The sequence below is a fragment of the Zalophus californianus genome, chromosome 2 (genome assembly GCF_009762305.2).
Source record: "Zalophus californianus isolate mZalCal1 chromosome 2, mZalCal1.pri.v2, whole genome shotgun sequence".
Taxonomy (NCBI): domain Eukaryota; kingdom Metazoa; phylum Chordata; class Mammalia; order Carnivora; family Otariidae; genus Zalophus; species Zalophus californianus.
In genome coordinates, this window is record NC_045596.1 from 91823225 (window position 1) to 91846456 (window position 23232).

The following is a 23232-nucleotide window of genomic DNA, read 5'->3' on the forward strand; positions in this document are numbered from 1 at the left end:
AAAGAGACCAAATATCTGTCTTCCAAGAGCAAAGCTCACAGAGCACACATTTCCTATAAATTAAAGTCATTGTGCCTGGTTGTCTATCCAATGGACCTGAATCAAGTCATACAATACACGATGGTAAATGACTCCATTAATTCATATCATCTTCACAAGACACATGAGGAAACTTACCTTTGAGGTGGTTGAGTAGTGCTTATATAGGGCATTGGAGTAGTTTTTCTTGGTCTTTGACCCACCGTCCTACTGGCCCAAGTCTTTCTTGATTATTATACCCTCAACCTGTTATCCCTTCAAACCCCACCATCAGCCACATATTCCAATATTCCAACTTCGTCTTTCTCAATCTGTATTTTCAGTCCTGCAAATATATGCAGTCTCAGTTCTCTAATATTTTCCCGTGTAAGGTAATTAATTGATACATAGAAGGTGGAGGAACTAAGCCAGAAACAGACAATGCTAATGTGATATAGTGGTTGAGAGTTTTAATTCAAGCCAGAATACCTAGTTTTGCATTCTAGTTCCATTATTTGCTATCTCTGGGGCCATGGATGTGATAATAGTACCTATTTCATGAGATTAATGTGTGAATAAAATGAATGATCTATAACAAATGCTTGACACTGTGCCTACGGTGTCCAACAATGCTGTCATTAAAATTAAAAGGCAAAATTGTCATGTGATAGTAGGGATGGAGCTAATACTAATTCCAAAATTCTACTAGGTTGATATTTTGATTTCTTAAATCCTGAAGCTTTACTGAAAAACGTATATGAGTTGGTTCTCCTATAAGTTTCCTTTAATTCAGTTCAACAATAATATGATAACTGAGCATCTACTATTTGCACAGTGATAGGTGATAGAGAACAAAAGGAGAGGGAGAAAGGGGAAAAAAAGACAAGAACTAACATATATTAAATGTTAAATAGGTGTCAGGCCTTATACTCAGTATTTTCTTTTTTCTTTTTTTTTCAAGTTTTTATTTAAATGCCAGTTAGTTAACATGTAGCATAATATTGGTTTCAGGTGTAGAATTTAGTGATTCATCACTTACATACAACACCCAGTGCTCATCACAACAAGTGCCCTCCTTACTACCCATCACCCATTCCATCCCCTGCCCATCTCTCCTCCAGGAACACTCAGTATTTTATTTTTATTATTTTTTTAATTAAAAAAAATTTTTTATGTGGGGGTATGTGCTGTGTGTATGTATACACGCAGTGTACTTGCAGTGTATGTGTTACCTGTGAGTTATTTGTGTGCTATGTGCAAGGTGTATGCGCGGTGCGTTTTTGTGTGGTGTATGTGTGCTGAGTATGGTGCATCTGTGGTGTGTGCATGGTACCTTTTTTTTTAATTTTATTTTATTATGTTATGTTAGTCACCATACAGTACATCATTTGTTTTTGATGTAGTGTTCCATGATTCATTGTTTGCGTATAACACCCAGTGCTCCGTTCAATACGTGACCTCCTTAACACCCATCACCGGGCTAACCCATCCCCCCATCCCCCTCCCCTCTAAAACCCTCAGTTTGAAAGATTTTATTTATTTATTTGAGAGAGACCGAGAGGGAGAGCACAGAAGCAGGGGTGGCAGGGAAGGGGGAGAGGGAGAGGGAGAAGCAGACTCCTTGCTGAGCAAGGAGCCCAATGAAGGGCTCAGTCACAGGACCCTGGAATCATGATTTGATCCAAAGGCAGATGCTTAATCGATCGAGCCACCCAGGTACCCCAACACTCAGTATTTTAAACATTATGTCTTAACCAAGTAGACTGAAAAGTCACCAGACTCACAAGTGATAAAGCTAAGATTTGAACTCAAGTTCTTCAGACTTCAGCCTGTGTTCTTTGATGAAAAAGGCAAAGAAATAAGCAACTATCCATAAGGCAATACTGAATGCATTAAATAGTATGGGAGATTAAAGAGAGAGTGATGACTTCCAATTTGGCAGAATCCAATCAGGCAAAATAGAAGAGGTGGCACTGAATTTATTAAAATGTAAGTAAAAATAGCAATAATTAATAATAAAATATTCATCATTATTAAATAATTATGCTGTGCACTATTCTAATGTTTTATCTATGCAACTGATCGATAAAGGTGAGAGAATATATTTTGGCAGAAAGATCAAACTCTACCCAGAGTTGAGATAGGAGATAGAAGGAGTTTCAGAGTCCTGAATATCCAATGTTTTTGTACACAGGGAAATGGTGGTGATAAAATTAGAAATGCGGGTTAACTACAGGTTCTGGAGAACACTCTGGACGTCATACTAAGAATTTTAGACTGTATCCTAAAGGAAAAAAAGAGAGTGGGGGTAGACTCTTAACAAAGGAGTCATATAATCGTATCTGAATTATTAGAAAAATAACTGTTAGGTAAAAATGGATTGGAATTCATGGCTCCTGAATAAACAGAAATAAAAATAAATTAAACTGAAAAATACAGTGATATTCCTCAAATAGTTCAAATAAGAAATAGAAGAAGTTTGAACTGCCAGACTGAGGAGTATGAATGGATCTAGGCGTGGTAGGTATAAGAGGCCCTCTAGAAGTATAACTGACAGAATTTGGAGGGTAAATGGATATCAGTAGTAATGACAAAAGAGAGAGGTCTTCAAAATATTCAGGTCATACAGCCAGTAAGTATTTAGAAATGTATCTGTAGGGGCACCTGGGTGGCTCAGTCAGTTAAGCGTCTGCCTTCGGCTCAGGTCATGATCCCAGGGTCCTGGGATCAAGCCCCGCATCAGGCTCCCTGCTCAGCAGAGAGCCTGCTTCTGCCTCTCCCTCTGCCTGCCTCTCTGCCTACTTGTGCTTCTATCTCTCTGTCAAATAAATAAATAAATAAATAAATAAATAATCTTTAAAAAAAAAAAAAAAGGAAAAAGAAATGTATCTGTAGTTCCAGAGAGAAAACAGAGCCAGAAACAATGATAGATGATAGAGAGATGATAGATCATTGACAGACAGATGGCTCGAGTTCATAATATTTCCATAGTTATGATGTGTGTTTGTAGGAAGGAAGTACTATGCACTTCTCCTATACAAAAATAGGTGAAAGTTCAAGTCACAAGAATAAACAAAGGAAACAACATCCAATCGTGGGGATTGAATATGAAGTAACAAGAGAAAGTTAAAGATGAGCCTTTGGGACGTTGGCTTCACATAAGGGAAAAACACAAGAAAAGGACATCCTAAAGGAGATAAAGATTTTCAAACAGAGAAGTCAAGAACGGGGAGGAGACACAGCAAGAAATTCACAAGATCTGCTGAGGAGAGTGACTTCGAGAAAGCAGAAACATCCATCAGTGCCAAACACTGCAGAGATTAAACAGGATAAGGACCCAGAAGAGCCCATTGATGAGGCAATTAGAAAATCTCTACGGCATTATTAGTCTTTTGGACACAATGGAGTGAGGATCAATGGTAGGTGAAGTTGTGTGGGCAAAAAAATCTTTTATGAAAAAGTTGGCAGTGAAGAAGAATATTGGATTTGCTTGAGCAAAAGAGGATTTTTAAGTTTTTAAAGATAAGGATAGATTTCTTTTTAATTTCTAAGAGGAAAGAAGCAAAAGGAAGAGGAATGTATTTTAAAATACACTAGATAGGGAATGACAGCCAGAGAAAGATTGGCGGGTGGCGGGCGGGGGGGGGGGGGGGGGGGGGAGGGAGGGAAGGGCCTTGATGAAGAGCACAGGAAGAGAGAGCCCAGAAAAGAACATGAACGCTCCTTTGAGGCAGAAAAGAAAAGGCAAACACAGCGGGGTTTTTTGAGCAATAGGAGAGAGAAGTTGAGGAACTTTAACAAGATGTGTGTGTGTGTGTGTGTGTGTGTGTGTGTGTGTGTGTGTGTGTGTCTAGTATAATAAGTTTAATCGTTTTGCTTTTATAGCAAGACTGAGATGAGGTAATTTGCTGAAGGAGAGAGGGAAAATCAAGCTGAGGTAGAGGCTTAAAGGAGGAAATAAAGTTTGCAATTTCTCCTTTGAGAGATATAGAAATGAGTGGACTAGAGATAAGTAAGAGTGTTGCCGAACCATCCTAAGGCTCAATTTTAAATTCTGGCATTCCAACCAGCAGCGGTGAATATTTTTCTCCACCAACACCCTCTAACACTGGAGGAAGAGAAGGATTCAATTGTCTTAGAGCTGGGCACTGTCTCATGCCTGGGGTGGAAGAACAAAAGGACAAAAGAACTAAGAATGGTTTTTAAGACAGTTCTTAAAATAGTTGAGCCAAGAATCTAACTTGAGTATAAAAGTCAAAGAGACCAGAAAGAGCCAAGGTGAATAATAGTAATGATGATGGTGTGATGGCAGACGCCATGTAGCTCTGTGTGCTTGGCACTAGTCTACGTATTTTACATATATTAACCTTTTTAATCTATGCAAGGTCATGTCATGCGTGCAAAAAATAGGTTTATTTCCAACCAGCTGTACACCCAACATCACACTCCCACTTTTAATGTGTTTTATTTGTAAATGCATTTGTATATATAACACATTATTTCCAGGACACTTGGGTAATTTGTTTCCACTTTTCTAATTCACATTCTAGATGGCTTTGGTTCAGCCCTGGAATATTTAGTTCATTTTCCAAACATCACATTAATGCATGATTTAGGAAGTAAACAAGAGTTGAAAATAAAATCCTCTTGGATATTCTGTTGTTTTAAAATCTGAAGGGTTCAGTAATCCTTTAAATCTGTAATCACTAAAAAGACAGCCATTGTCACTAAATCACATGTAGCTCTACAGAAACCACATAATGCAAAGTTCTCCAAAGAATAATTATCGTTAAATGTGACTATGAAACAATAATAGTATGTTACAAGGCCACTTACACACGCATGCTATTTTATTTGACATTATTGAAGTCTTTATTCTCTTGCTTAGAGTTGAGGTGGTAGCAAATCCAATCATGGTAATAAAATTGCCAGAGGTGAAAAAAGCAGTTCTCTAGCATTTGAAAAAATGCAAATATTCAGCAAGATGTATAAACAAGGAGACATATTTGAATTAAAGTTGGTCTACTAGGCCACATCTATCATGAAGAATTTTAAACCCTGAAATATCTATAACACATAAATATTTTAATATATGATTTGTTACAACCACAAAACTACATATATAGTCTCGATATGTTTGGTTATAGCATTAACATTAGTAAATGCACATTTCTTTTAAAACTTTTATATCTCATTGTAAGAATCACAAAGAAATTTTACTTAGAACAGTATTCTGAATTCTTTTATACTGATCTCTTCTTTCCTTAAGCATATTTTTTGAATTTAAATTCTAAGAAATGGGCCTGCTTTTGTTATTATTTTAAGATACGCCCCCCACATTAGTAGCCTTTCCTATTCCATCTCTACTTTTTGAGACTTTTTTAACCTCTGCAGCATCTCTAGTTTCTTCTATTTTTGTATATGAAGATATTTAGAAGCCTAATCTTTTGATTTTCAATAACTAAGTTTTTGGATAAGGTTAAATTCAGACTTTTCCTTGTGATGACATCTAATATCTAAGGAATAATGTTATAGAAAGTTTCCAATGTATTATGCTAATACTATTAATAGTGCTTTCATTTTTGCAGAATTGCTCTCTCCTCTTTAAAAACTGAGAAACTAGAATGAGAACAGGAGATTAAATGACATTCAGAGTCACCAAGTAGAACGCTGGGAACTGGGACCATTTCCCAACATCAGAATCTTACCCCATGAATCAAACGAAGAGAGAAGACTCTGCCCTGAACCTCCCATCTTCATTTTGTCAGGAGCTTGAATAACCAGCCACTATACCAAAAAAAAAAAAAAAAAAAAAAAAAAAAAAAAAAATCTGTGTGTAAACATCTCTGAAACAGACAAATGATAAATAACACAATGGGCATTTCTTTTATCTTCCCAGCTTCAGCCTTTTGCTAGCTTATAAATTTTTAGAGGAGAGCTATAATGCTATTGAATTGATGACAGCAACAGACAAGAATTTAGAGACAGTAAGATTCCTTCAGACAGACATTCCCCAGACAAACAGATAGCACTTAAGAGTTTAAGTGACACCTCTTTTCTAAAATCCCTAGAACAAAAACCAAAAAGAGCCATCGGATCTCATGGCATCAGGTGTGAACTGAAACACAGTTCATCCCTTGGATTATATCATATCACCCTGTAAGCCTCTATGTTAACAAATCATAAAGAATATGGTTCCACTTCTTTTCCTCTGAAAAGTAATTAGGCAAAATCTCCTCTTTTCATTTATTTTTGGTCGAAAAACAGCTGGCTGCCAGGAGGAATTTCCCATTGCATGTTCCACCTAAGAAGAGCATTTTTACAGTTAAAATATTTTTTTCTTTTGAAAATAACTTGGACAGATATATACATGTTTAATTGAAATATTAATAAATCATGTAACATTAGAGGAAAAGTCATATAAAATTACAGGTGTCTTTGTGTGTTCTTAATACACTAGTTTTGTAATCTATACTATATTGGTTTTCAAGGACTGGAGATGAGACTGTGTGCTATGTCGAAAAGTATCCATGACCAGCAACCATGTGGCTTGAGTTTGAATTCCAGATCTGTCATATACCACATTTAAATACTTGCTCAAGTTGCTTTTGCTCTTAGAGCCATGGTTTCTTCATTTTTAACCTTGACAGAAAAGAGGTAGGTATTTTTTTATGCTCTTTTGAGTCCTACATTGTATGCAGAGAGATAACATATTTCTAAATACTAATATATTTGTGTATTAGCTATGGAAGGCGGAATTACCTCAGCACTCAACTGGCCTGGTAGCTGGCCGGACTTTCTACTAAGGCACCTCTGGCCAGATGGGAGTTTTATGTAAAACTGATGCAGTCTTCTTCCTCATTCAAGACACTCATAGGATTTCTGGAACCTCTTCAAAACAAGTCTTACCAAACCCATTTTGATGAGTTACGTCTACACCGATCAGGAACATATGTACTGAATCTTTCTAAGGCTTAAAAATTGAATGAAAAGAACACAACAAAGTGAATTTTGAATTTTGCCAAAGCTAAAAAATTAAATTCTATATGACACTGTGGACAGGAAGCCACTGAGCTCTTTAATGCTGAGTTCCTATTAGTTCAGATGGCTCCTTTGCTACCCATTAGATGTTCTTTCTTTTTCTCCAAGTATAATTAGGAAATTGAGCATTCATCAGTTAGGGTCTGTCTTTCTTTCTTCTTTCTTCCTTTCTTCCTTTCTTCCTTTCTTCCTTTCTTCCTTTCTTCCTTTCTTCCTTTCTTCCTTTCTTCCTTTCTTCCTTTCTTCCTTTCTTCCTTTCTTCCTTTCTTTCTTTCTTTCTTTCGGCTAGTGTTCAAGGAAAATCAGACTCAAACTCCTGAGCTCCACATGCCTAGAGAGAGCAGTTATCATGAGCACTGCTTTAGGTCAGATGGCCTCCCTAGCATTTGTCAGTAGCCTTGTAAATATGCACCCTTAACTAAAGAAGGACAAGGCCAAAGAGTATTGATGAATGAGATCTATCACTATCAAAGACGAATGACTCCAGGTATCTCTTCCCAAAAGAGAATGAGGATATGAAGGCTGGTGGGATACAGTGATGCAATGTTCAAATACTGAATCCTTCAATATGGTAGCTGCCAGACACATACAGGTATTTAAATTTTAATTTAAATTAAATAAAATTTAAAAATCAGTCCACTGGTTGCAAGAGCCATATCTCAAGTACTCGAAAGCCACATGTGTCAGATGACTGCTGTACTGAACAGTGTAGACATGGAATAATATACACACTATACCAGAAAGATCATTACACTGATCAGGTAATATAACTGAGGTGGTTTCTGACATTAATGATAAAGCATCAATTTGGCTATAGTTTTTTTCAATTATCATTAATACTGCCTTGGATTTGCATAAATTTAATTACATGCAACTTTTTAAGCACACAAAAATGTGCATATTTATTTCAGATTCACAGCATTCTGAGAACTGAAGATTACCATCTCTGTTTTATAGATACGGAAACATGCCGATAGCATCGAGTGACTTTTTAAGGTTATACAGCTGTATTCAAATTTAGGGGAAGTAGTGATTGTTTACAGTAGCACAATGAATAACAGAATGTATCCAGAGCTAAAGCCTCATTCTTCTGATTTAAAGTTCAGAGCTCTTGACACTAAACTATGTAACTTCTCAGAAGATCAATCAAAATACAATGTACATACTTAAATGAAGAAATAGTTTCATAGTTTCTACATTATATGTCAGTATAAACAAAGACAAAGACATGAATAATAAAACCACGAGAAAAAATATAGATGCCCAGATGCTGAATTTGATGTTTAGTCTAAAATGCAGGTCTGAAGTAATGGTCTATAAATTTAACTCTACACCTCAGTCACGTTGCACAATGCCAGGGAGCATATTCAGATTGTGGTCCATCTTAACAGCTGCACACTTCACATCTCTGGCGGATTTCACTCACATCAACTACAATGTGCATTGATTTCTGAAGTAGGGCAACATCATAGGCCTTCAACTTGAACAAGTGCAACCTTCACATTTGGCATCATGTCCTTTGCATATCAAATGGAACTAAATCTATTCAGTTATTTTGAAGCATTTTGGGAATAGTGGTATAAATACTCAGGGATATCACATCATTTTAAATTTTTTCTGACACTTTGTTATTTAGCAGACACTTTGAGGTGTTAGACAGATAGAGGGAGGGGTTTGGAATTTTACACTTCTTCTTGAGGACAGTGTTGTACTCACTAGCACAGGCTCTGAAGTAAGATTACTTGCATTTGAACTACAAGCTATGTAATCCTGAACAAGTTACCTAACCTCTCTGGGCCTCAGTTTTCTCATCCGTAAAATTGGGATAATATTGCTTTCTTCTAGATTTAAACAAATTAACACAAATTAAATATTAGGAATAGTGCCTAGAACTTAAAAGGGCCTAATAAATGTGTTTTGTTGTTGCAGCTGCAGTGGTGATGTTGATGAGAATAATAATGATTTGAAATCACCCACTGTGATAATTAGTTTCCAGAGAGAGCCCCCAATGAAGCCTCCCAGTATTTATGTCTTTGTATAATCTGCTTCGGTGTTGGATACTGGGCTGACCTTGTGACTGGCTTCAACCAACAGCATGTGGAAGAAGTAACACTATTCTAATTTTGAACCTAAGCCTTAAAAATATCTTATAGCTTCTTCTAACACAATTTTGGGATCCCTGGAACCGCCATGTAAGAAGTACAGCTCACCTGATAGAGAGAGACCATGTAGGGAAACCATGAGGAAAGGCCACAAAGAGAGAGCAAGGCCTCAGAGAGTACACGAGGAAATAAAGAAGTCTAGTCATCTTACCATCCCAGGTGAACCCAACTTCCCAGCCATCCCTCCCAAGGCACTAGGCCTGGCCGCCATTTTTCCACAGCCGCGGGAGTTACCTCAAGTGAGACCGTCAGAAGAATCATGCAGCTGAGGCTTAATCAATCAACAGAAACATAAGAAAGAATTGAGTGTTGCTATTTTAAGCCGTGTGGGGGTGAGATAGTTTGGTATGTATCGACAAATAACCAGATACCTATTATTAGTTATAAAACTACATATTAATGTTCAAAATTATTATAATCATAGATGTTATTTAAGGCTCTCTACCCATTGCCTTCTACCTGTGATAGTAAGTTTTTGTTTATCATATCTATCACATTTACCTCATATCTAATTTTTCCTAACACAGCTTCTTTACTATGTCTAAGCTGATCTACTTGACCTGTCCTTCATATAACCTTCTTCCATTTTTACATCTTGTATCTAAAGCATTTTCACTACCTGTGATATTCCACTCTTTCTTAGAAGCCAATCTGTTTTCATTTGCTTCTTCCAGGGAGCCTTCCTTAACTCTATTTCTATTCTTCATTGGCTCACAAATACACAGTTTGTACCACATGTACACATATACACATATTTGCACTGATATACATTTATAGTATATTGTTTATTTAGCATGAAGTCTCATGTGTGCCTCAGTCTGATTTCCTCTTTGACGAACAGCAGTCTATTTGTTTTCTATCTCTGCTCAGTGTTTAGTTTACTGCACTGTTCCGCATATAGACTGTCTCCCCAAGATAGACTAGTATTACCAAGCCCTAGAAAGAGCTCACTCTTATACTAAAGTTAGTTCATTAATTCATAACAAGAATAGTGATTTCCAAAGTAACTGCACACTAGACAATGGTTTCCTCACATTATGGTATTTTTAACCTATAGGCAATCAACATGGGAATAAAGAGTTTGCTTGATGAGGATGGAATGTCACTTCTATGATTTCAACACGTAATGGCATCTATCTAAGAAAGTCTCATGTATCCATATGCACAATAAGGTTACACCTATTGCCTGGCTGAGCAAGTCCTCAGACCAGGAATACTGTTTTTGGAACTGTATTGAATAAACACTCTTCAACTGAATTTTTATTCAGTCAAGAGTATTTAGTAAGCATCAACCATATGTCAGGTCAAATTAGGGATAAAGCAATGACCTAAAGAGACATAAACTCTCATTCTACTGGAAGTGACATTCTAGGAGAAGTTTCTGGCTTACTGCTAACCCACCTAAACTAAATTCTTAAAAAATAATTGCGTGTTCATATATATATATATATATATATATATATACACACACACACACACACACACATACACATACACACACACACACATGTGTGTGTGTGTGTGTGTGTGTATATATATACCTATTGTTTTCTATATTAGAAAATACACATTTTATCTGGAATTTTGAACCTGTAATACCATCAAAATAAGCAAATACCCTTTCGAGCTTGCGAACAAGAACTGCATTTTGTTGGATGTATAAACAGTAAAACCATACCTCCTAGTGCATGAGTTGTAAAGCATTAAGCCCTTGTACTAATATAAAAATCATTACAGTTCTTTAAAAAATTCAGAATTTTTAAACACATCCAAAGCAAGCATCTGTGCTGACTATGTTCTCTGATACACGTTTTAGACTATGATTGTTTCTTAGAAATTTGCCAAAATATCTAGAAAGTGAAAGAAGAATTTTATCTGGTGTAATCTAACGTTATCCCACTTCTTGTCAGTATGAGCTGCATCCTCACCGAAAAGGAAAGAAATATGCTTTGCATTTTACTAACCTAATAAAGTATCCAAGGAGTCATTTATATGCAAAGATTTAAAAAATATATATTTAACTGGGTTTGATAGAACTCCTCCCCCTCCACTTCCTGCTCTCTAAAAGTATAAGTAATTCAGCCTTCAGCAATACAGCTTGAATGACCTAAAAATGTCTATAAACACATTTTCTTTGCTTATCTAGAGTTCCCCTCCATTCATTGGGATCAATGTTTAGATTATTTCCAGAGAGGGGACAGCACCTTGTCAATGCCTGTAAAATGTCAAGGGGTCATCTGAGCTCGAATCCACCATTGGAGCCTGGAAGGAATGCATTTACTTTTAACAAGCTGCAGTTTTAGCCTGTGAAAAATTAGTATGTCAAGGGATAACCATTTAAGGAAGGTTAGTGTAAAGTTACTCCACCATTAGGCCTATTGGAGTGAAACTATCAGCACTTTAAGGAAACTCCAGAGCATTAATGGAAAAAAAGAAATGATGACAACAAGGCAAACAGTAAAAACACAACCTGTGGTAATAATTATGCTAATAATACAATAGGGCTTATAGAATTCAAAGGTTTACAGTTTTGAATTACTAGATGTGATTCCTAAAAATATTCCTTGTTGTAACTTTATACTGCTTTCCCCTAATAAGAGCCTCTGTAATAGAGATACTTTAATCAGCATGTTTTTATTAACATCTCACATTTTCTATTTTGTAAAAGTACAAGACACATTGCAGCTGTTTTTATTTTTGCCTCATTTAGACTCTACTTATCAATGCAAACGTGACGAATTTTTCATGAAAGTTTTTTCTACAAGTCTTAACTTATGAAAAAATCAGAGCATTTATGATCAAATTCACCAACCTAGTCAAAGAGAAGTTTGTGTGTGGCTCAGTAATACAGTAGAAAGAGCATAAAGTCAGACGTTTATTAGCTGTTTCTCATTGGACAGATACTTAACTTCTGTTTCCTCATTTACTAATGTAAGTATAATAATACCAGTTCAAAAGGTCGTTATCAGATGGTACAAGGGGGAAATGCCGCTAATGTTGCCAAATCCATAAAGATTGGTTACATATTCATTATAGAACTAAGTGAAAGAACAAGTCATACTAGAAAGAGTGAAACTGAAGGAATTCCTAAACACCCAAAATACTTACTATTAATCATTACCATCATGCAACCCAACCAAGCTTCCTCAGAGAGCTAAAACGGTCATCATTCCGTACTAAAACTTTTTCATTAAGTGCACTAGCTTCAGGGGGCTAAAAGTAGTTTAATTCAGCAACTCAGGAGCAAAGGAACTGGATTTCCATAAGGTAATATGGAAATAGGGACTTAAGCCAGGAGCTCTCTAGGCGTTCGGGGCTGGCTCCTGCTCTCTCCAGTGAACCATCGTGTGGATAGACAGCACTTGCAGAATATGACAGTACAGTCTGAGATCGAGCCTTTTGTGGAAGTTCCTAACCATAAGGTTTGTACAGCCAAAGCGGTGTTGACAGAGGAGTTTGCGAACTGTAAAGAAACTGGAAGAAAAGGCTAACACCCGTTCTGGCTCGGTTTGAGAGCTGTTCTCTGCAAAATCAAGGCTATGGGTTAAATGGTTTTCAAAGGGCAGAACGCTGAATGAATTTTATGTTCCTTTCTTTTCTATTATCTTTCTAATATATCATATAAATCCCTACTGTTACAGTCCCTTCCTCATCACTTCGGTGGAAAGAGAACAATTCAGGATTGGGTGAATTATTCCTAAGAAAGCCTGACCTATGCAAAATCTAGTAAGAGGATTAGCGCAGACTTCTTGCCCGCTATGCTTTTATTTATGCACGGTTCATAAAGGCATGCTGCTGATTCCCATTTAGCTTATTATCCACTCTAATCCTATTATTTTTCTGCTACTGTTGTAATACTCTGAAAGGTTCAGTCTGTGTCCTTAGGATAGTTTTCACAGGTGAATTGTTCTTTATTGTCTCTATCAGGCATCATTCAACTTGTCAAAGGCATTTTGAAATTCACTGCTCTTTTCCAGGATCTCACTTGCTAGGTGCAGTCAAATGCCTGTGATGATCTGCATAACTGACAAACAAAATTATCATCAATGCATACTGAAAAAATATTATAAAATGGTTATAATATTGTACAGGTCACAGTGGATAATATAAAAAAGCATAACACATTGTCCCCATCCAAAGAGATCTGAACTGCCTGGGGAGGCCTGACATCCAGAAAAAAACCACCAGAAATGCAAAGCAGTGCATGGAGTTCAGGAGGTGAGAGCACAGCGAGAAGGAGAGGGCAGGTGGTTAACAAACAGCCTTGAAGAAAGGTTAGGATGTTGTTGTTGAACATAAAAGGGGATTCCAATGACAAGGGGAAGGGACACAGTTTCAGCAAATGCATAAAGGATTTCTGGTGCCTGCTTGGATCATGAGAGCACCAGCATGCCTGAAGTCAAGACTTCACCCAGAAGCTTAGAGAGAGAACACCTAGGGAGATGGGCTAATCCCAGATTATGGAGAACATTCCACACCAGGCCAGGCTGTCAAAAATATTCAACAGGATAGTATACGGTATGGTGGTTAAAGTAACAATCTGAAAAGCTAAGTCCAAATATAGGCTTTGCTACTACCTGGTTGTGAGTCCTTGGGGAGTTACTTCCATTTATTTCTCCAGGTGTAGAGTGAGGATCTGAGTAGTTCCCATGCACAGAGTATGTGTGGGTACGTAAGATGATACATGTAAGGTGATTGCTAATACGGACGGGTCCGGGCACTGTGGTGGCACTGAGGATATGGATGAGCAAAACGTATTTGATCCTCGTCACCAGGAGTTGATGGTAAGGAGAGCAGATTTATTGGATTGGATGAAAAGCAATAATTTTGTTGTTGTTGTTCATTTTAAACAGAGACCTATCATGACGAAAACTAACTTAGAGGTAAATAGTCTAGTAAATTGGTAATAGAAGATTTACACAGGGTAACAACAGCTAAAGGTAGATACTGGCCAGGATTTTTATAGCAAAAACATTAGAGTAACTTTCTAGTTAAAAGTTATGGAAGATCAAAACTGTGGATTAAAGGGCACCTGGGTGGCTCAGTGGGTTAAGCGTTTGACTCTTGATTTCTGTTCAGGTCATGATCTCAGGGGCATGAGATCGAGCCCCACTTCCAACTCTGCACTGAGCATGGAACCTACTTAAGATTCTCTCCCTCCCTCTCCCTCCAACCCTCCCCCACCTCTCTCTCTCTCCTTCTTGCTCTGTCTCTGAACAACAACAACAAAAACTGTGGATTAAAAGGTATACCATTCATTTGCATGTTTGGCTGAGCTCTGAAATGGTAAAATAGAAACATCATAGTTATAAGGGCACATATTCTTTCCGCAGGATTTACTTTAGATTGCACAATCATTTATAGTCACTAAAGAAATGAGAAATCAGTTACTGACTGATGCCTTAGTCCTGAGATTTAACAGTTATTATAACAACCGAGCAGCAAACTAGCTCTGTTAAGACCAAGGAAAACCCAGGTACCTCAAGATCATCTCTATGATGAGCTATTAATTCAGAAACAAGAATAAATTAATGGAAAGAACACTGAGCTGAGTCCCAGTAGATGCAGTTTGAGTCTCACTAATGCCATTGTAACCTTGCAAAAAAATTATTCTGTTTTCTGGATCTCAGTCTCTTCAACACGAAGACGTGAAACCAGAATCCTTCTAGGTCTCAAGTTCCAGGATGTTATGACATAGCTCAGGGTTGATCATTCCAAACAATCTCTTTTTATAGAGAACATTGTGATGTTATTGGTGTAATTTTTAATTAGTGAAGGATTGCACTTAATAACATAGAAGATATATATGTAACACAATATTTTTTCTAGTGGAGTGTGGAAGCCAGTCATTGCTAAAGCCAACTGTTAATTTTTTTTAAGAATATTAAAAGTCAGTTGACAGAAGGCTGTTAGGTTGGGGTTAATCATGGTAGGAGCATTTATACCCTGGAAATTTGCAAATAATGCAAAGTATGCTTTTTCTTTTTCCTGGAGAGCCAGGTATTAAACATTTATCAGCACATTAAGTGAGATAAGTCAGTATTGTTAGAACAACAAACGTCTTCTGTTTTTGCAGTTTTTGAATTAGGATTGGCTTCATGCTAAAAAATGGTAGGAATTGTTTCAAAAAGTAATTCAAAACAAATCAAGTACATTAAAAACAAAGTGCAGGGAGATGTCATAGAAACAAGAGAAAACCAGTCTTTCATTTCATCTTTTTCCTATTATCTCAAGATAATTTTGATTTGTATAAATGAACGTTACTGAGAAGATGTGGAGCCTAATTCTATATCCCACTTGGAAAGCAGAATCAAGACTGCTAACTATTAATAGAATGACTTGTCCCCAGCAGGATGTCCTGGGAAGTGGATTAGTTTTGCATTAAACATCATCAGGGATAAACAAGAAAAACTCGCCCTAAAAGCACTGCCAATGGCCTCCCATCAAGCCACAGAAAAAGCTCAGGGCAAGCATCACTCCTCATAAATATCCTGCTATTGAATCTAAGGGACTCTAAATTTGGTTTGCAAGATTGCCAACACATGTTACAATGCTTCCTGGGGCCCAGCACCACCACAGAATCATTCTAAAGAGAGCCAACAGTAGTGGGTGAGAGAAAAGCTTTAAATCTGGATTTAATTTCTCAGAAATGAAATAAATGTGTCTTTTTAAGTCCTTCCGCGTGCCTATTGACAAAAAAAGAAACATCGCAGATTTACAGGACAAGAAGACTAAAGTTCCAGGAGTCTTTGTTTGAGAAGAGTGAAATGTTCGAAGTCAATTCATTACAAAAACCCTGTCAGAACACTCCAGATGTGAATTAGACTTTGCATTAAAAAGAGCAACCAAGTATAATAATCTCAGGAAGACTTTTGCCTCTGGATTCTTTTAATTTTCTCACCACTTTTTATCAAAACGTGTTGTGTACAACAGTAAAAATACCAACAAAAATAACTGCCAGGATTACCATTTGGCATCGCATCTGATGTTGGGCAGTACAAGCCATCTCAGATTGGAAGTATACACCCAGACGTGAGTGCAAGTTTTGGAGAAAATTTTTAAAAGAAAAATCGCTTATGGACCTAGAATAGAAATCAAGGCACATATCCTAAAACTTCACTTCTACTAGGAATGTGAACTTTATATTCTCCAGTTGTGTTCAACCCAGGACTCAGTTTTAATTTCCATTTGTAGGGCGCCTGGGTGGCTCAGTTGGTTAAGTGACTGCCTTCGGCTCAGGTCATGATCCTGGAGTCCCGGGATCAAGTCCCACATCCGGCTCCCTGCTCAGCAGGGAGTCTGCTTCTCCCTCTGACCCTCTTCCCTCTCGTGCTTTCTATCTCTCATTCTCTCTCTCTCTCTGAAATAAATAAATAAAATCTTTTTAAAAAAATAATAATAATAATTTCCATTTGTAGGGGTAAGACCCATAAAATGAGCTGATGATTCCTTTATGGACCTATCAAACCAACTGTTGGAACTATTAATAATAGCAAACCATTTTGAAGTGTTTGGTTTGGAAATGACCAGCGTTTACTAACTAGTTCTGTAAGCATTCTTAGGAAATAAAAGGATAAAAAAGATGTTTCCTCAATGGACAAGAAAAGAAAAGAATTAGTGAAATCTTTAGCTTGGAAATTAATGTCAATGTCATATGCCTTAGCCTTAAATCTGCTTTCTTCTCCTAATACCTATGTTTGTTGAACCCATAAATAAACATTTCCTGAGGTAAGCTGAAGGACAGAAAATAGTCTTAAAAACAAGGAAGGTACCATACTAAGTTTTCCAAGTGTAACCTTATCCACTTGTTGGTGTTGAATTTATTATTATGAATATTATAAATATTGTTAAAACAATGCAGTGATGGACCCTTAGAAAAATAAGCAAAGCTTCTCTCATGCTGATCTAAAATTACCATAAAACATGAAATACCCTCTAACTCTCATGAAAAAGAATTACTGGTTGTGTGTAGTGATTTTCATTTGTGTTGGAATAGTCGTAACTGTCAGTTTGGGCCACCCCGCCCCCCCCCAAAAATAGAACCATATTGTAAAGTAAAAATGTTCACTTTGAAATTTCCATGCAAATTCAGCAATGAAAAAAAAAACCTGTAAACAATTTATGTCTAATGGAGAGGGTTCCTGCTGTGCTACAAAACAAAAAGTAACCACACCAAATACATTATAGACATCACACTAACCAAGCCTGACAGTGCTGGGATCAGGAATCAGACATAATCTTATTATTTGGCTGTAGTTTGGACAGCTTCTAGGCACGACTTTAAAAACAGAATTCAAAAGATTACTTTCTAAAATGGCATTTTCCCCTTCAAGCTTCTGTTTCCAATTTGTATTCTCTCTCACACTCCATTCCTCTCCTCGCTTCCCTTCCTCACTCATCTTCCTCTTCCTCCCTCAGTCACCTCTTTGCTTTCCCTCCTGGTTTCTTGGCTATTGGTGATGGGGCAACATGCTTCTTTGGGATTTCCTGTGTGCAGATTATGAACTGAATGCAAACTGTCTCCACATTAGCTAACTATGAAAGGCTAGGTTAGCAAATGATTCTCACGTGTAAAGTCATTGTGTAGGGAAATGCTGCTGTGAGGCCAGATTTTTCATAAATGAATTTACCAAAGGCCATTATCAAGGAACTAGATCTTTGGAAACATTTATACAAAACATGGTGATAGTGGGAACCAGATGCTTTCGTTTCTATTACAACACTTTTGAGAGGTGGGTCTTTTTTTTTTCCTCCTGTTATAAAGGGCAAGTTTCCACACTTTATCATAGATACATTGCAGTAAACTCTATGAAAGTTTGCCTCCACTAATCTGGGGCTGTTATTAATATCAATGAGAAGAGCTATAAATTCCTCCCCGACACGGCTTCAGTGGTGTGAACCCCCAGATCTTTTCTAATCCCAAGATTAGATTCTCAAGTGCTGCTTCAATTGTACAATATTATCACATCCTATCACTTGGCCCCATTTCAAACTGGAGCATTTATCGACAATACTTTCCAAGCTGTTGCTAAGTTGTAAGCACTCCACCTTATCTGTTGCTCCTTTTACAGCCTTAACAAGCAAGACTCTCTCAGAGGAAGTGTCCTGCTAATAATATCACCAGATACAACCAGCCTGTTTTCACTCCCTTTAATACAAAAGGTTCTCGACAGTCATAAACATTTATTTCCTCTCGGTTACTTTTTAGAGTGGAAGAATCAGTCTCTTTGGATTTTGGTGGTTGGAGGGAGGGTTAGGGGAACCTAGGCTAATGTCATATTCCTGTCTCTCTTACTGGAATTCTTATTGATCTGAAAACCACGTGAGGATATGAGGAAATACTTGCTATTATTTGTGGGTGTTTTTTTCTGTAAAAGATTACTTATGTGCATCTCTTCAGTATGAATGGGGAATTAAGAGCAAATGTGAGCAAAGAATGGGGAATTAAGCACGTTAGGTAATAAAGTAGAAGCCAGTGGCCTTACTATAATAGACAATGAAGGGAACAGAAATACCTAGACATATCTGATGGGAAAACACAACTTGTCAGCTAAAAACAGGACTTTCCAAACTGTCTGGATCACTGGAATTTTATAAATATGCAATTACATCCATACACAACACTGGGTAATATTTAATCTACTTGGCATCTCTACTTGGATGCCTAAGTGGGGAGAAAGTATGAAGAATCTCAAACTCAAAAGGAGCAAAAGTGAACTGCAGATCATCCCAGCAAATCCACTCCTTTGGCAATATTCCCCAACCTAGTTTCCAGCAACTCCATCCTTCTAGTTGTTCAGGGCACAATCCCAGCATCTTCATTGACTTTTTTTAACCTCTGCATCCAATCTTGAACAGACCTGTGGACTTAACACTCAAACCCAACCACTCTTCACCTCTGTGTCTGTGTCTAAGCCTATATAGCCTTACTATGTTTGTTCTTACATGAACTTTTGCAGTAGCATCTTAGTCTTTAGCCTTTCATTCTCTGCCTAACGCTCTTAAATCTTTTCTTAACAGAGCAGGCAGTGTGATTCTTTTTAATCCTATATTCAAAACTTTCCAATGGTTTTCTTCCCAGCAAAGAAAAAAAAATGAAATCCATTACAATAGTCAAAAGGCTCTGCAAAAGCTGACCATCATCTCCTACGACTCTCCATATTTCCCACTTCACTCCAGAGACAGATCACTTTGCTGTTTCTCCAACACAGTGGCCAAGCTCCCCTGCAGGGCATGTGCACTCAATGTTTGCTGGTATCCGAATGTCTGCATGGATCACCCCCTTGCCTCTTTTAGGTCTCCGTGCAATTGTTACCTTCTCTGTGATGGCTTCTCTGTCTGCCTACTTCATTTTTTAAGCCCCACATCCCTCCATAGCCCCTTTCTCCACTTTCATTTTTGTTCTTAAAACATTTCACAATTAATTATACATTTTATCATTTACTATTGCCCATCTCCCCTCACTAGAATATAAGTTCCATGAGGGTAGGTCTGTTTTATTTGTTGCTCTTTTATTTGCTGCTTTATTCTCAGTGCTTGGAAAGTGCTTGGGAACATAGAGCCATCCAATATATAATTTGTGGAATATTTACATGTCTCTGTATCTATCACATGACATTGAGTGTGTTATCTGTTTGGTTTGTTGACATGATAATTTTTTTGGGGGGGGAGAGGCTGGATAGAATTATTAATATTAGAATAAAATTTGAGAAAAAGTAAATCTGATTTCATTCATTTATTTAATCTCTATGAAAATTAGATAATCTCTTAATTTTATTAAAGAAAAACAACAAAGAATACACATTTTTATCAACATACTATGAATTTCCTTAATGACTGTTATGTAAAATAATACACAACAGGTCCCATATTTCCAGATGTTAAGATTTCTTTGTATGCTTCATGGGTTTAAGGGAAGGTTGTAAAATCTGAGGAAGACAAAAATTTAAAAGTTTGCTACTCAACATACATAATAAATAAGTTGGAAAAATGATATAATGAGCTAAAAATTAACTCCCAACCAATTCATCTTTATAATGATAAGCAGCAAGAGAAGTTACTACTCTAGTAGTTATTAATACAAATAGCATTTAGTTTCTACTTTGCCCAAAAAGGATTTTATGTAACTTGAAAATACTAAAATCTATTTATATTTATACTTACATTTAAATACTATAGTACAAATAAAAGTAGTGAGAAAATGTGAGCAAAGAAATATGGCAAAGATCACTAAGATGAAGCCAGGAATAAGAGTAGTATATACAGGTACACCTTACTTTATTAAGGTTCCTTCACCTTACAGTGCTCCACATATAATTGCATTTTTTACAAACTGAAGATTTGTGGTAACCCTTTGTTGAGCAAGTCTGGAGGTGCCATTTCTCCAACAGCATTTGCTCACTTTCTGTCTCTGTGTCACATTTTGGTAATTCCGGCAATATTTTAAACTTTTTTCATTATTATTATATTTGCTCTGGTGCTCTTTGATCAGTGATTAAAACTCACTGAAAGCTCAGATGATGGTCAACATTTTTTAGCAATAAAATATTTTTAATTAAAGTAAGTACATTGTGTTTTTAGACATGCTATTGCACATTTAATAGACTATAGTACAGTGTAAACCTAATCTTTATATGCATTAAAAAACAAAACAATTCATTTGACTCGCTTTCTTGCAATATTCGCTTCATTGCAGTGGTCTGGATCTGAACCTGCAATATCTCCAAGTTATGCCTGTGAAATGCCTACTGGGGAATAACCAACAAATTTAGCTTTGGGTTTGTCGATAGCCATTTCAAAGTGGGATCTTAATTCCATGATTCAGTGGTCATAAAGTTAAAAAAAAAAAAAGAGAGATGTTTCTCAGAACTGAACTATCGAAAGCATAGAGACTTGAAAAAATACCTCCTATGTCTTCATTAAAAAGACACTACGTAATGAGGCAAGCAAAGTTCTCTAAAACATCCTTAGAACAAATAAGACAAAGAGTGTAAAATAGTAGGCCAAAGGCATAAAAGACAAAGACATTTTAATGAAACTAATTTTTGCCACCTAACTAGCATATGGAGTACCAAGGAATGTTCAACATTAATTGAATACAGTTTTCAAAAGTCAAATGAGTTCTTACCTCTCCTTTAGTTCGATGGTTAGTATAATCACTATGTGGTCTTCTATGATCAAGTCAACACAGTATACATTAATTCTAAAACAGAATGTATTAAAACTACCTTCTTCAATTAATAGCCTAATTTGGGACCAGAATTATTTGATATTTTAAGAATATAACCTTATACCAACTAAATATAAATTGAAGGAAGAAAAGTCATCATAATGCAAATGAAAAACTGATTCTACTGTGATAAAATACAGTATGGCAATGTAAGGCATAACTTTCACTTGGTTTGTATTTTAATCCAAATACGTATATTTGGAATTGCTTCCCGAAGGTGTATGAAGACATTTGCTAGCTCTTAGGAGAGACAGAATGAAAGAGGAGAAATAAATAGAAGTGTGCAGCATCTAAGAGCTCTGAATAAGACTAATTTAATGATTTAAATATAAATAAATCTGAAACATATGTACTTATTCCCCCCTTCAGAAATGCATATTTCTGAAAAGAAACAATGAGCTTCACAACTTATAGTTTATGATGTATTGTCCTCTCTCAGTTTTAGCCATGTCTAAATTGTCATTTCATTAAAGCCATGTTAGTCTAATATTATGGTTCTCCATCAGATATATAGAATTAAAAACTTTAGAATGGACTAATGTGAAAATAAGATCAAGGGTCAGAAGCTTAGTTTTATAATACTGTCTATAACTTTATGTTGTTTTTTTGGCCTCACACAATGGAAATATGAAGCAGGTGACTGAGAAAGAATGTATAAATTATTCTAAAGCTAAATTGGCATGCCTTTACTGCACTTTCTCCCAAGACTCCCTTACAATAGTAGCAACACAGAAAAAAAAAAAAAAAGGAATAACCATGTCAATTCAGTCTGTTGTCACAGTTGTTTACTACTGATAATAATGTATCAGTATTACAGTAAACAACAAAGAATTTGTTGTAATTTCTATTTTTATAAATCAATTAGACTCCTTGTCTCATTTTCCCAATGTCATATGGATTTTAAGTATTTTGAATATGAACCCTAAATCAAATTTATGGTCATCAGATATGAGTTAAGATATTAACACATATCTATGAAATGAAAAGTATTTGAAATTGTGTTGAAGGACAAAACAGACTAGAGGAAACTTTAACCCATACCATTTGAATGAAGGGCTTGTAGTGGAAGTCTAAGTTACTCTTTCAAGAAGAATCTTGGAAAAGTTCAGAACTACATCTTGACAAGAAAACAAGAAAAAAGAAAAAGAATTAAAGAAAAACATGTGTGTGGATTAGGGTGGACCATGGGGCGTAAATGAAGGTCCATTTATGAAATGGTTGTATCAGTTGCTTTCTTTGTACCCACTCCTGCCCTGCAATCTTTATTGACAGACAAAAATTAGAGGTCTTCTCAGTTGAAAAACTGAACCATCTGCCTGAAGATATCAAAGTGTTGATGCCTCAAGAAAACCTGGATAATTCTGCTTTTTTACAGAACCCTCAGTCAACTATTCTGCTCTCCCACCCTATACCACAAAGTGAAGTTTGTTAGTGAACCAATTTCACCAATGTACCCAGAATTCCCTGTAAAACCTCTCATTTTTGAGACAGTCCACCAAGAACATACCTACCTAGACAAAAGAGAGAAAATGCAAAATCCGACTGAAATAATTATCTCTTCTTTCATGTTCAAACAATGAGTGGGCAACCAAGACCTCGAGATGTATGGGCAAAATCTATTTGAAAATCTATAGTTGATAGGAGAAGTTAAAGATTCCTGCCCTGAGCTAAGCCACTGAGCTCCCTTCCTGGGTATGGGGCCAAGAGAGTTAGCTTGGTCTGTCTAGAGTAATTTAAGACTGAGAGTTGCAAAATCCATAGCTTCTGTACCTATGTTCTTTG